We start from the raw sequence: 13,961 nt of genomic DNA, 5'->3' as shown, positions 1-13,961 counted from the left end.
TTGTTTAATCGTGAATGTTTTGGTTCAGGTTTTGCTTGAACAAGTTTAAAAAATAGATTACATTTTTGGAAGTGGAGTTGTACATATCCATAGTCAGTGTATTACCTACAATAGATGTCTGTTGGCGTGCTCACAGTTTGGAAAAGCAAGCTAAAGCTCCAACATGGAAGCTGAGAAATCCACTGTTATGAACGGGGCTGGAGTATTTAAGCTATCTAAAAAAGTCCACCTAAAAAAAACAGTATCAGTTTAAGTGTACCCTATATTTAGAATATTTTCACTCTTTTACCTTATTGTCAGGCAGCATTTTCTCTTCAAAGCCAGACTCCATTGAGAAATGAAGTGATATACTCTTAAACATACGGCCGCCTATATCAGTTATTTTGTATTATTGTGTGACTTTGGTTTTTGAAAGGGTTAGATTGGATTCACTAAAGTCACACAAAGACATACACTAACTAACTGATTGAAGTGGCACTTGAACAGTGGCTCCTGTGTTCAGCAAGCTAAAATCACTGTTTTTGTCAGCGGAGTCTGGTGGTGCTGATGATGGTATAGATAAAGAGCTGAAGCCATTAACAGCTGCTTTGCCGAAGCCGGCTGTCTGACCGAAAGGTAAAGCAGTGAAAATTCTCTCCACAAAGTGTAAACTGCCATTATCTCAATATGGTTTCTCGTTAAGCTGCAAGCCATGACTCATTTTTGGCCTTTCTCTTGGCTGATACATTAAGCATTTCATACCCTAAAAATTAGATAAATATTAGTGTCCAATAAACTCTTACCCCCAAAATGGCAATAATGTTGCATGCTAAAGCATCGAGTGATGAATCTTTGGAGAAATTATGTCTAAAAGCATATGATTTGAGGTTAATTTAATAGCACTGGGCATCTTTGTCTGAGTGGATTTGAGCAAGAGGTCATGATATATTGGTAGTTGTTCCTTAGCGTATAGGCTATGTTTTCTGCTTTGGACTGAGTGCCAGCAACAACACTGAGGTCCTATGAAGAAAAGCCAAGCTGCTGTGTAACCTTGACCCACAGTATAGCCACAGTCTAACTAGCTATCCCAGTGTGTTGGATGTATTTGCAGCTGAATGAATGGAAGACTCCATCCTCATTGCTCCCAGCTGCTAAAATCAACAATCACTAACAACGCTGTCCTGAAGCAACACCTCGATTCAGAGCCAAATGCGGGCTCCTGGCTGCCACTTTGCACTTATTTCCAAATCAGTCACAAGGATCAAGCAGGCCACCATTACAAAACCTTCCTGCAGTACATCCAAACTGTAAATTTCAGAGGGGGAAAACTGCTGCAATTTGTTCCAGCTGCTTTTATCACTTGACAGATGTAGGGCTGGGGTAACAAGACAGCAAGCAGCGCTTTCATATGTTAAAGCGGGCCAACAACACCATAAAGCGCCTTTATGAGTCACCTGTGTTGCATGCAAAACACCTTACCTTTACCTTTTATATGATCTACACAATTGTTGCTCAGGGTTTATTATGTTTATTAAATCTGACTTCTTCCCTTTCCATATCACATACAGCAACTGTGCTGGGTGGCAGAACAACCAAAGTAATACAATGCTGTACAAAAATTTCAAAAGACTGCAATATTTAATGTATTCTGCTGACACAACATGTATATAAAGCTTTTTCTCCACAACTTAAATGTAAGTGCTTGTAAATGATTTTAGAAGGAAGAAATTCTAATTCTCAGAAGTTTCAAGACTTGAATACAGAGGCAGGCAAGTTTGAATGTACAGGTACAGACAGTGCACATTCCCTTCCATAAATAAAAATATTACACGTGATGAGCACAATGTATATATCACGGCTATAGTGCCACAAGAAGGGAATGTTCAAATGAGTGCGTTGTGTGTACTTTTCTACCAGTTGCTCTGCCTCCTGAGACTCTGCCAAGATACAACAACCTCATCCTCGGGTAACACGAGGACACCAGGACAGACAAAGCTCACAGTCTTTAGCTCTGGGAACATTGACAGACCACCTTGAGCACAGTGCTGCCAAGAAATATAGAACATTTTACATACTGATTTAGGAGGACTGTTCATGTGCTACATTGCAGGGGGTGCTTAAATTATAAGCACAAAATTAGCAGCATGTTCTCCCTTCCAAACTGTCAAATATGGTTGCTTGCTCGGTGGCCCAATCCTTCAAACTATGGTGCTTTAGCTACTTCATAACTTAAATTTGTTATGTGTCACTTTCTGTGTCACTTTCTGCTTGGTGCATGCTACAGTGTCAAAATAAACCTCTGTCTCTACAGGAAACAAAAGCTTCTTGAAGGGATTGCCTTTGGCCTAAGTAGAAAGCCAGATGTGTCTCATACAGACACTGTAAGGTGCTTTGTGCGTAGATAACGTAAGCCCAGGGCCACTGAGCAGGTTGCCATATTTGACGCCCTGAAAAAGTACTGGTTGATGCTAGATCACTCTTGGAGATACTATTTAAATTTTATATATGGGTTTTAGACTGTTGGGTGGACAAAATAAGCTATTTAAAGATGTAATTTGGAAATCTGGCAACTATTAATGGATATGAGCAAACAATTGGTCCAATCAATGATCTACAGATTTATCAACATTAAAAATAATCACTATTACATTCTCTATTTTAATAAGGCACCCGAAAGGACAATCTTCAATCTTATCCCATGCTACCTTTATCTTTTCCCACAACAATCTTTGCACTGAGGCATGATCAAGAACTTTCCAAAAAATGTTTTAAGGGAGTTCCTGCATTACTGGAACAACAATATAACGGGGAGTGTCAGAATGGAGAAATCACCAAACCTGAGAAGAGAACAACATTACGCTGGAAGCATTTCTCTCTGCTCAGACAGCTGTGTGGATCTTATTACATTTTCCAGCATGACACTGGAGTCCTGAGTTCCCCCTTTCTGGCTGCCAAACCAGCCTACGTGTTTGTGGGGAGGCATGCAGCACACAGGCCTGGTGACAGAACAACACTAATATGCTACTGTAGTGAGAACAAAAAAAGCAAAGAATGGCACTTGGCTTCCTACATAAAGAAGCTGCACTTGGCAAATCTTGAAAACAATTTTGGAAATCCAAGGACCTATTTATTTATTTCATATATACGAACACACTCCGTTATCTCACAATATGTAACAAATATGGTTATGATGCTTCTTATAGCAATCTCCACCAGTCTTATAGCGATCTCCACAGTCTCTGCTGTGCCATGTTAATAAGCACTGTGTATTTCCATGCTGGTGTCAAAGACCTCAAAACAAACAAAGCTGAATACAGACGAGACCTTGGGTAAAATGAGGTTAAAGCCCATGAATATGTCTCTGTCTGAGCTTATGAGTGGAGCTGAAAGAGAGTGGGCTTTGTCAGTAATGGAATTAGAGTGTGAGAGTAGATAAGACCATGGATAGGTCATTGATGAGGATTTCTACAGGTCGCAGCTCACGAGGATGAGGATCAGACTCCATTGCCTCAATTTCAAGTTGACAAAAAAGCAGGTCTTACAACAATGGGTCAGTCTTAGACAAACAAGGTATTGAAGGGATGTGATTCTCACAGACCTGAAACACAGGATTAGGAGAAAGTAAGAGGTTGTTGCGAGAAAGACATTTCTTCAAGAGTCTCATCAAATCCTCCTGTCCAGTCTCCTTATGGGTCAACATACAACTGCATCCATCCCTGGTCAATCTCTTGTCCAGAGCTGCTTAACTGTAAGTCTGGCTGGAGGGCCTCAATCCTATTCAACCCAGAAAGACTTTACCATAAGGTAGGCTCAAAAGGAATAGACCTGGCTCATGTGAAGGTCAAGCCTTAGCGATAAAGGACATATGTTGCAAAACAAACAGACAGGAAAAGTGACGACAAACAGCCACAAAGACAACAGTTAGACTGAAAATAGCACTGCAGAAAAACACTGTGTTGGTGTAGGTGTGTTAAAGGTACCAATGAAGGAGTGAAATTTGAACCACGAAGACTGGTTATAATGACACAACCATGAGGTTGAGGGCTTATCAGACATCAACAGACTGGTCAGCAGAGGGATTTTACAACTTTGGGAAGCCATTATATCCCCCATCTCGGTGACTGCGATGTAAACAGCAAAATCAAACTTTATCCTTTACTAACTCATCTACGAATGTTTGCTTGTGTTTGATTGACAACCTTGAAGGATGTTGTTGCAGTGCACTTTGGCATCCACAGACCCCCATTCAGTGGCTTTGATTACACAAACTGAGAGGTGACTTTTTGTGAGTGCTATTGTCTGTCTGTTACTGAAAGTAACACAAATATAAGGTAATTAAGACAGCAATCAAAAGACTGGGAGTAGCTGCAGACCAAATATGGGCAACATATCAGAGCAACACTGCAAGCATTATCCATCGCTGGAGGACGCCATGGGCAGCAAGGAAGGAAGGAATGGTAGAGAGGTATTCACACAATAAGAATACGATCAAATAAGGTTTGTAGACCTAGCTATACCCTTTCTGGCTTATACACCATGACTGATAATATCTGATTGGGAAACGAGCTTGGGTGTCTGCTTCACTGTTTTCCAAAGTCTCTGTTTCCACCTGTCCAGACTAGAATGGAACCCCAGAGTTTTCAAACTAAAAGGGGTCAGCAGTGTTTTCAAAGGTCTCCATTTCATGGGTACCAAAAACGCTGGAGCAGGTGGACACTCAGCGTAGCAAGAGTTATGAGTCTAAATTGAAAATGTATTGGTACGGATGTACCCTCAGATCCTCAAACAGTGCCTAAAACCTCTCCCTCTACACCTTAACAAAGTCTGATTTTTGCTGTTTTCAAATGAGTGTAAGCCGCTGAACTTCTTCAAGGAGAGAACGAGAAAGCCCAAAAGAGTACGTTACTCCTCTTTGAATGATTATCACATCTTGCCTCACTGTGCTGTGTGTTGGTAGACTTTTCAGTCCACTTTCGAGTATAACCATCTGGAAGAGCTATTGCAATCACTAAATGCGGTTGGAAGACACTTGGTAAAACCTGTAGACTCATTTTTTTGGGGGCTGCTCTGACAGATGAGAAATACCAGAAGTGCCCTTGAACCTGAACAGCCAATAACAAGGCAGTGGTAGAATTGTTCCTTGCCAAAACTAAAACCATTTGTTAATGCACACAAAACAACTGCAGGATGCTTGGATCTAATACAATGGCATCTTCTCAAATCACATGCTTTGAAAACTATGCCCAATGCTCACTTTTTTTCCATTGCTCTTTGCCCAGCGGTGATGTAGGGAATTGAAAAATGGGTCAGTGGAACTAGATTCTTGTTGCTAAACATACTTACAATACATCTCTTTATGAACCCGCAACTGTGACTAATGATGAATTCTTCAGACTGTGGTGCACTTGAGAGCAAAACCTGAAAGTCCTGTTTGAGGAGTGCAGTTCACTCTGTTCTTCTGCATCTAAAACTCTGCTGTTAATGCAAGCAAAAAGAAACTGATTACAGGTCTCGGGTTCCTGCAGACAAAGCTGTCGGGGTGCAGCAGCACAGCTCGACAGAAACTAACTAAGGAAAAAACATCATCAAGTAAAGCTTCCTAAAGAGTGACTCAAAGAAGCACAAACACTTGTTTGAGCATGGGCAGTTCGTTTTCTTTAGACATTAATGTACTGTGCATGAGAGATAAGAGTATCTTAAATGCATTGTATCCCTCTGACGACAATAGTGAAGTTTTAAGATGAATTACAAGCGCTGACAGACCACACCTTTAGAAAAGAGAATAAAAAACACATGCCAGCTTGCTAGTGCAATAAAAGTTCTGCAGAGAGAGCTAAATCCACATCCTCTGTCTATCCAAATCTGCATGGAATACAGAAAGAATAGGTGGAACTTATCATGAGGATAAACATTTTTAACTGACACTATCTGACCATCCTGATGCAGTACCACGCACCTATCTGGTATTTCAAAAACACATTTGCTAACTATTTGATCAGGGTTTGGGAGGCATATTTTTTAATCAACGAACAAGTTAATGGGTGTTGGCTTCTCGAAAGCAAACTTAAGTAAAACTGACATCCCTACCAGTAGCATTTTAGCCTATAAAGTGATTATTTCTTCAGTCTAAATACTCAACTTGATGTTTTCAATTTGCTTTATTTGGTCAACACAAATAAAAAAACACTGTCACTTTGAGGTGTGGTCAAACATTACGTAATTATTCATGGATTTCTAACCACACAATCACCAGAATGACGAGGTGGTTTTGAGTGAAGATCCCAAGGTAACTGCCACGTCGATGTGGAGACTGGTTTTGAGGGTTAGCAAATAGAGGGGGGCTGATGCAAAAAGCCTGGTGCACAGTGGACTGAGTTGTATCTCGGTGTGTTTAGAACTGGACTGCAGAATGGAGCAGCTGTCTGCAGATCACCTTCAAAGTCTCTCTTTAGGAAACATGTCAGCAAAGAGCCGGTAACGATTTCTAATCGTTACTGAGAACTAAAGTCTCTTAACCATGCACATTTAAAAACATAAACCTACCATGGCTGGAAAAGATATGGGTATTATTATCTACACTGTGATATGAGAAACGATATTGTCACAGATTCTGGATGTTGTAAGTATTGTCTTTTCCTTGTTTTAAAAGCTGCTTTACAAGAAAGTGATGTAATTTTTTACCAGACTGTTCTAGATGTTCAATCATTTGCCTTTACCCACTTAGTCATTATATCCACATTACTGAGGATTATTTATCAAAATTCCATTGTGTAAATATTTGGTAAAGGACCAACAGTCAACCTGACAATATCACTACAATATCAAAAGTTTTTGGTCAAAAATATCATGATATTCAATTTCCTATAGCATAGCATCCAGCCCTAAAACAAACTCTCAACCACCACCCATCAGTCAGAAGTCAATGGTATCCAGTTAGGGGTAATGTCATACAATTAACGGAACAAGAGAAAAATGAAATATTACTTAAGCAAACTGTGAAGTTAAAGGCTTTAAAGGAAAACTTCACACAGAAATGCCCATTTGTATATCAGTTAGTCAAGCCATTATACCTTAAATTCTCACATGCCTCCATGGAAAAGGCATACATACTGATGTATAGATGATTAGGAGCCACATTTAACAACAGCAAAACTATATCAAAACATCTGTTTACAAGCTCTTACACAGTCCATGCGGATGATTCAAGTTGTATCTGCAGTACTTTCCAAAAACAAGCATTTCTTGTTAAAACTGTGCTGTTAGGAACTTGAATGAAAATCAAACTTCACGATGCTTTTCAAAGCCAGACTCCAATACTAAGTTATTTCAGAAAAAAATTATGTATTTGGGAAGTACTTAAGCACAACCGGATAAATGAGACTAGAATTATACTGCATCGTGGATTATACTGCAAATGGATGATTTGAGATTGATATGTTGTTAAATTTGGCCCCCGATCAATCAATTAAACGATAATGTTCACTGTTTTCACGGGGGCATGCATGAAAAACAAAGTTTTCTTCACAAATTCAAGGTATCACAGCACGACTAACTGATTTACAACTGGTCATTTTGTGGGTGAAGTGTTCTTTTAACTTAGATACCCTCTGAATATTTGTGTTACCCCGTTTTAGGAATTTTAACGGAAAAAAAGAGACAAGAAGTTACCTGTTCTTGCTCTGCATCATTATTTACTGGTTACACTAACATTTTGGTCCCCCTGGACCTTTGCCAAGAGTGTTTTAACTTAAAGCAAATAAGCAACAGACAGTTAAAAGAGTAAACAACTACAATTACACATAGGATCCTGCCCCTTGTGGGAAAAGAGAGGCAACATTCCTATATTGCTTAGGGGAACAGGACAGGTACAACAGGATTTGGCTCAAATTTCCCTTTCACAGAACACAAGTGTTACTGAGAAATTAGTGCTGCGAGGTCGTCAACTTTCTAATGAGTGACTAAATTATCAGTATTCACATGATCATGCAAATTAATCTAAATATGAGGACGTGTTTCTGCATAAATGCATTCGTTCCATGCTACACTGTAGAGTGAGCTCTGGGCTTCACGAACATGCTGAACAACTACAATTTCGTCTTTGAGAGGCATTAAATAATGAATAATTATGCAATCAAGTTCTTGTGGCACACTTCTGTGAGGAGAGAGAAGTCACTGATACATGAGGAGAAGTCATTGAGACCGAGAGAGAGGTGGCTCAGGGTTATTTTAGTGATGACTTCACAGCACCTGCAGCTACACATTAACCACTTCTTCACCGATTTGTCCATTTAACACTTCACAGTAAGGCTCTTTGTGCTACAAAAGCACCGATCATCCACCATAAGAAATCATAAAAATCCATGGTTTCCAGGCAATATTACAAGCCCGTCTTGGAGGGCTGGTTCAAGGCCAGCCGGGAGCCTTTGATGCATATCATCCCCTGTCTGACACCTCTCATTTCCTGCCATATGTTATCTGTTTACTATACCATAAAACCAAAAATATACCTAAATACAAACATTTTAGATTAGAAAAATGGCCCCAAACTCCTAATATGAAGCTTCTGGATGCACTTTGAAAACAAGATTTACACTAAAGAAGCCATGTTGGCGTTGTGCAGGTGCTTCTATCGATTAAAGCACCATGTTTTAAAAGCTTCAGATCTGACTGATCAAGTTTTGATGTTATTCTGCTTAATTTCACACATTATTGACCTTTTACTGTCACCAGTGCATTAAAGATGCTGACCAGAGGCCTCTAAAACAAACACCAGACTATTAAGCAATCTGCAGCTTCTTTATAGCCGCTATTAGTGTAATAGGGCGCACCAACAAGCCAATAAATAGCCTTTGTGTTGAGTGCATGGGTTACTAATGAATAGAGATGTTGCCTATTGATGAACAAGCGCCACTTTAGCTGCGCAGGCGTGCAAACTGAAATCAGATTAGCCTGCCTCCCATACAATAACAATGGTTCTATAATCCTGGAAGAATTTATTAATGTGCCCCAGTTGCCTATAAACAATCGTGTGCAGGTTTCAAGCTGCAAACTGGACTATTTCTAAAACCAGCGCTGTTTCCAGTCTGCAACCATCTCTGTGCATTAAGCCAAATTCCCCCACAGATAGTCTCTCAGCTGCTGCAGGAGGGCGCATTTCTTGCATAAAAGGCCAAATGAAGACATCTACCTTACAATAGACAGCCCAATCCGAAGCCGCCATATCCTCGGAGAAATCTCGCTGGCTGGAAAAACGGATCGGTGTGAGATCGTGGAGAGGAGCGAGGAGGGAAATAATAGTCCCCCCGACCACCACGTCCTTGTTTGTTTCCCAGCAGCGCTGCCGCTGTCAAAAATCCCCCACCATGTCCATACAAAGCAGAGCCATGGAGCTCACACCCGCAGGAAGTGACCTCATGACTGACAGCTGGAGCGGAGAAGGCGCACACCCCCTGACACACCTATAGTTTCAGCGAATGGAGAGAGCGCAGCGAGTTTCTCTTGAGACGGACGCCCCCTAACCATGGTGACAGCAAGAGAGACCGGAACACAAACTCCTTCCTCTAAACGTGCTCTGCACGCGCTCAATGCTACAACAAATAAATCACAGTGGCGCAGACCGCCGAAAAAAGAGTCAGAGAGAATGACTGATAATTGAATACAGAGTGATAATCAGTTTCAGTGATGCTGAGCTGAATGCATACAGGCTGGCAATATTTGCATTTCTCTGACAGTATCCTCATCTGACCCCCTCTACCTCCCAAGAGTTTCGCTCCCTTTTGCTCTCAATTCAGTGCGCTCTGATTCAGTTCGGTGAAGCTTTAATGGGATTAAGCTCTGAACACGTTTGCAAGTATATATATATTTTTTTTGGGGGGGGGGGATACATACAATGAATACATAAACGTACACGAGACAGCTAGTTATTGTTGATACTGCAAAACACTAAAAACTTGTAAAAAAATAAAGAAGGAGCATTTTGGAAAATATAAAAGCCTACGGTATAAAACCATAAATTAAAGAAAGTCCTGATTGATGCATGATTCTTGCTTAACGACAAGTGGTTAAATCATAATTGGAATGATTTTTTAAAAATATTAATTAAATGGAGAAAGAAATCCATTTCTGATTTCAGTGGCTAAGGCAGTAAAACTCAACCTCTGGCCCACGGGCCAAATCTGGCCTGCTATGAATGGACCTGGACTTTTTATAGAGCTTTTCAAGTCATTTGGTGCTTTTCATGTTGTTCAAAACACTTTCACACTACCAGTCACATTAACATATACTTTCATACACTGATGGCTGAGGCTACCATACAAGGTGTCACCTGCTACTCAGTGCTTTACCCATTCATACACATTCACACACCCATGGAACGGCCATCAGGAGGCATCTTTCCCAAGGAGCCGGAGATTGAACCAACCAACCTTCTTATTAGGAAAACCTGCTCTACCACCTGAGCCACAGCTGCCCCGTTAGGGTGCCAGGTGGCCCCCAAATAATTTGCTACTTCACATGGAAAATAAAAACACTGGGTTTCTTATTTACTTTGAAAAAGATTGCATTTTGAAAACATTAAATAAGCTTGTTTATCCAAAAAATAATTTTAAAAAATTGCCTTGTCATTATGCAGAAGTGGCCCCCGGGCAAAGCAAGTTGATTATCTCTGTTCTAGGGGAAGATTGGGGTTGGTTGACACACTTCTGACTCTCTGCCATAGCCAACTTCACTGGCATTATTTATGTTAGAATATTCTAACCAGCAGCAAATGAAAGTTGAATAAACACATTTTAATGTAGGCTACATAAATGTTGTGATAAAAGTCATTTTGTGCATGTGTGCCAACAAGCCCCATCACAAGCCTGGTTGGTAAAGTGTTGCAATAGATTTAAATAATGAAGTAACCGATGCGATTTAACTGAAAATAGTTTTCTTCGTTGGTTGACACAAGCCCAAAATCAGTGTGCCAACCAAACTCGCTTACTTTTAACCCAACTTTGTGATGTAATGTTAGCCAGCTTCCATTACTCACACACACTGACTTCCAAATCTTATACAAAAAGTAGCTGATGTATTAACAGTGGTAACACATTCCCAATATCTCAGTCTAACACAGTTTTATCATTTGTTTAGTCCACAGACCACTTTCGGTACTAGAAAAATGAAATGTCTCCTTCGCCCTTTTTGTGGTTTTGTGTCTCTGTGTTTCTTTTAACACTTTGTGTCTCTTTGTTGGTTCTTTATATATCTCTTTGTGGTCATTTTTGAATTATTTCTTTATCTTTGAGTATCTATTTGAGTGACATTTTGCAGGTGAGGGCCAGGGAGGCTCCCTTACACGTTGGACCCCTGTTCCTTTTAACTGCTAGATGCCAGATGCCTCTAACTTCACTGACAAGTCCATTCTTGGAATATGCACACTGGATGCGTCAAGTTTCTACTTCACAGTTAATAATAATAATAATAATACATTTTATTTATAGGCACCTTTCAAAGCACTCAAGGTCAGCTTACAGGGCAAGCACCTCTGTAAGTTGCATCTGGACCAAGTTTGGCTTCCAAACTAGTGTTGATGTCACAAAGTCATTGTGTACAGTGTAGCACAAGCATCAGATATTCAAAATATATGTTTGAATGTAGAGGGAAGTTAACATATTTTGCTTGTCATATGAAAACTACAGACTTGAAGGATCCTGACAAGTTTTTGTCAATCACACAGCTCTCTCACTTCAGAGATAAAGAACCACGTCTCTAAATTCCCAGATGCCTCGGCAGGATGGTGGCATATGGGCCATTGCATGGTCCTGCTAATTGTGTGCAAGAAAACCTCTGCACTTTTCAGGAGAATCACAGAACAGCTGGAGAAAACATTGTGTCGCACACGCTGACACCAGGCCAACTCATGAGGGTTTCCAGTCAAACTGTTGCGATAAACTGCCCATTAATGAAGCAGCTTTGTTTTCTCGGCTCATGCCAGATGCTGAGTGTGCGACCCCACTTGCAGATTGCATCTCTCTGCTCTCGTTTCCTCATCCAGTCAGTTCCACGTCCCAGCTCCCCCTCACATTCTGTCCACGTCTTTGGCAGAGCAATGTGGGCGTCACTCAGCAGCCTGGCCCAAGGCCTGGAAGCAAATACTGGCTGCTCTGTATGAGTCCTGGGACCCCAGTGGACCTCTCACGACCTCCAGGCACACTCAGCACTTACATACAGAGTGTTGGAAGGAGTATTCAGACACTTTTCTGGAGTTAAAGTCTTCTTTAAGCTTTAATTAAAGAAGACTAATGATAAATACCACAATGATAAATACCACAATGAAAAAAAATGTTTGATATGCCACCATTGCCTTATTTGATGTGTCATCATGTGAGCACAACTAATAGAAATTGGTAGTTGGCTGAGGTGAAGCTGATATTGATAATTTACAGGCAACATATGCATATTTTGTAAAGCTTGCCATCTGATTTACATCTAAATTCTTGACGTGCAAAGCAATCACTAATTAAAGCTTCACACCCAAAAAAATGTGTGGAGAAATCAAGTACATTATTTCCTTCTGAACTGTTGTGAATTGTCCGCAAAACTGTTCAAATACACAAGTAAATCTTTTTTTTTTTTTCCAATTGTACTGAAGCCTGTACGTACTGTTTTTTTCAAACACTCACATATTGCATGGTGATGACTCTTAACATGTGTAGAGAGAAGCGGTTTAGAAATGTCAGTCTGATGATATCAGCCTGTTTCAGCCAGCATCCAGCCTGCTGAAGTGCTTTTGTTTGACAGGGTGGACAGCTCTGCTCTGCATGTATTTAGAAGTTAGCAAAGGAAAAACGTCCGCACCCTATCAGCAGTGCATCACCTTAACTCAAAGCTTCTTAGTGTGACTGTTACTAGTATATACCAGTACAATGTATTAGTACTGATGCATGTAAGATTGGGTTCACAGAGCCTCTGGGGTCTGCAGTTTAATCTGTAACAAGTCAGAGTGTCCATGTGACGAGGACATATACATGAGACTAAAGATATACAGTAGAGTAGAGAAGGTATTCTGATCATTTAGATTTATAAAAGTAATACCTATATAGAAAAATACTTCTTGTGAGTGTGATATATTGTATTATTGGTGCATTACAGCATTTCAGTGTAATACTTGGATTTTTTAAATCTACCTTAAAAAATTAATGTAATGCTTGACCTTGGAAACAGTAAAGGACATCATAACACTGATAGGGAAAAATAATCCTCCTACAGAGCCTACACCCTTTCTTGTGTATAACTGCTCTACAACTGACTCAAACACAAACACAAACATTGTCTGATGTTAGTTTTTGCAAGTTTCATAACAGGTAGGGATTTTATTGTACTTTGCTGTAGTTCACAGAATGAATGTTTTGCTGACAAATCTGCTACTTTTGAATCAATGTCATAATGATGCAGGCTCTTCACAAATCAAGGATCTACAACAATGTCTACTGTATACTGGATTTAATATTAGGCTAATAAAGGGACAGTTCTTTTTAGGGAATAGCACAATTTGGAGTTTTTGAGAAAAACATTCAGGGCTGGGGCCCCAGACACCACCCTTTGCTCTGTTAAAACAATTTAAAGTCAAGGTCCACTTACTAGCTCTCTCTGGAGCTTTCAGCCATATTCCACAATTTTCATCAGCAGGTTGCCTTTGCCCAATTGTCATGGATCTGTTGACATACAAGCTGATTTTATCTACAGCAGTTTTTGGACTTCTGAGCTGGGATTGGTTCATCAAACTTAATATACTGTTGTGTGGTTAAATCTGGAACAGTGAATCATATTTTCCAGGCTGGTTGTGTGTCTTGGATCTTAAATGTTAATCTGCATAGTAGAAATAAATTGGGGAGGACTTTAAAGTAAAGCACAGTCAGTTAAAGTATAGTAGTAAAAGTACTTTGATTAATGCTATGAATGAAGAGCTATTTGTAACTGCTACCAGTGCATCAAGATGAAAC

The 13,961-nt window shown here is 40.1% G+C and overlaps 1 protein-coding gene across 1 annotated transcript in view; it reads right to left on the bottom strand.

The window, feature by feature from the left end:
* pparab (peroxisome proliferator-activated receptor alpha b) overlaps positions 1 to 9,404 on the bottom strand; it is a 40,126-nt gene extending 30,722 nt beyond the window's left edge. The window contains exon 1 of the mRNA XM_042495547.2: positions 9,167 to 9,404. The gene's annotated coding sequence lies outside the window, so the exon portion shown is untranslated. The remainder of the gene's footprint in view (positions 1 to 9,166) is intronic.
* Positions 9,405 to 13,961: the final 4,557 nt, after the last annotated feature.

The sequence above is a fragment of the Plectropomus leopardus genome, chromosome 7, assembly GCF_026936395.1.
Source record: "Plectropomus leopardus strain MGB_pleo_1.0 chromosome 7, ASM2693639v1, whole genome shotgun sequence".
Classification (NCBI taxonomy): domain Eukaryota; kingdom Metazoa; phylum Chordata; class Actinopteri; order Perciformes; family Serranidae; genus Plectropomus; species Plectropomus leopardus.
This window is presented reverse-complemented; position numbering and strand designations above follow the sequence as displayed.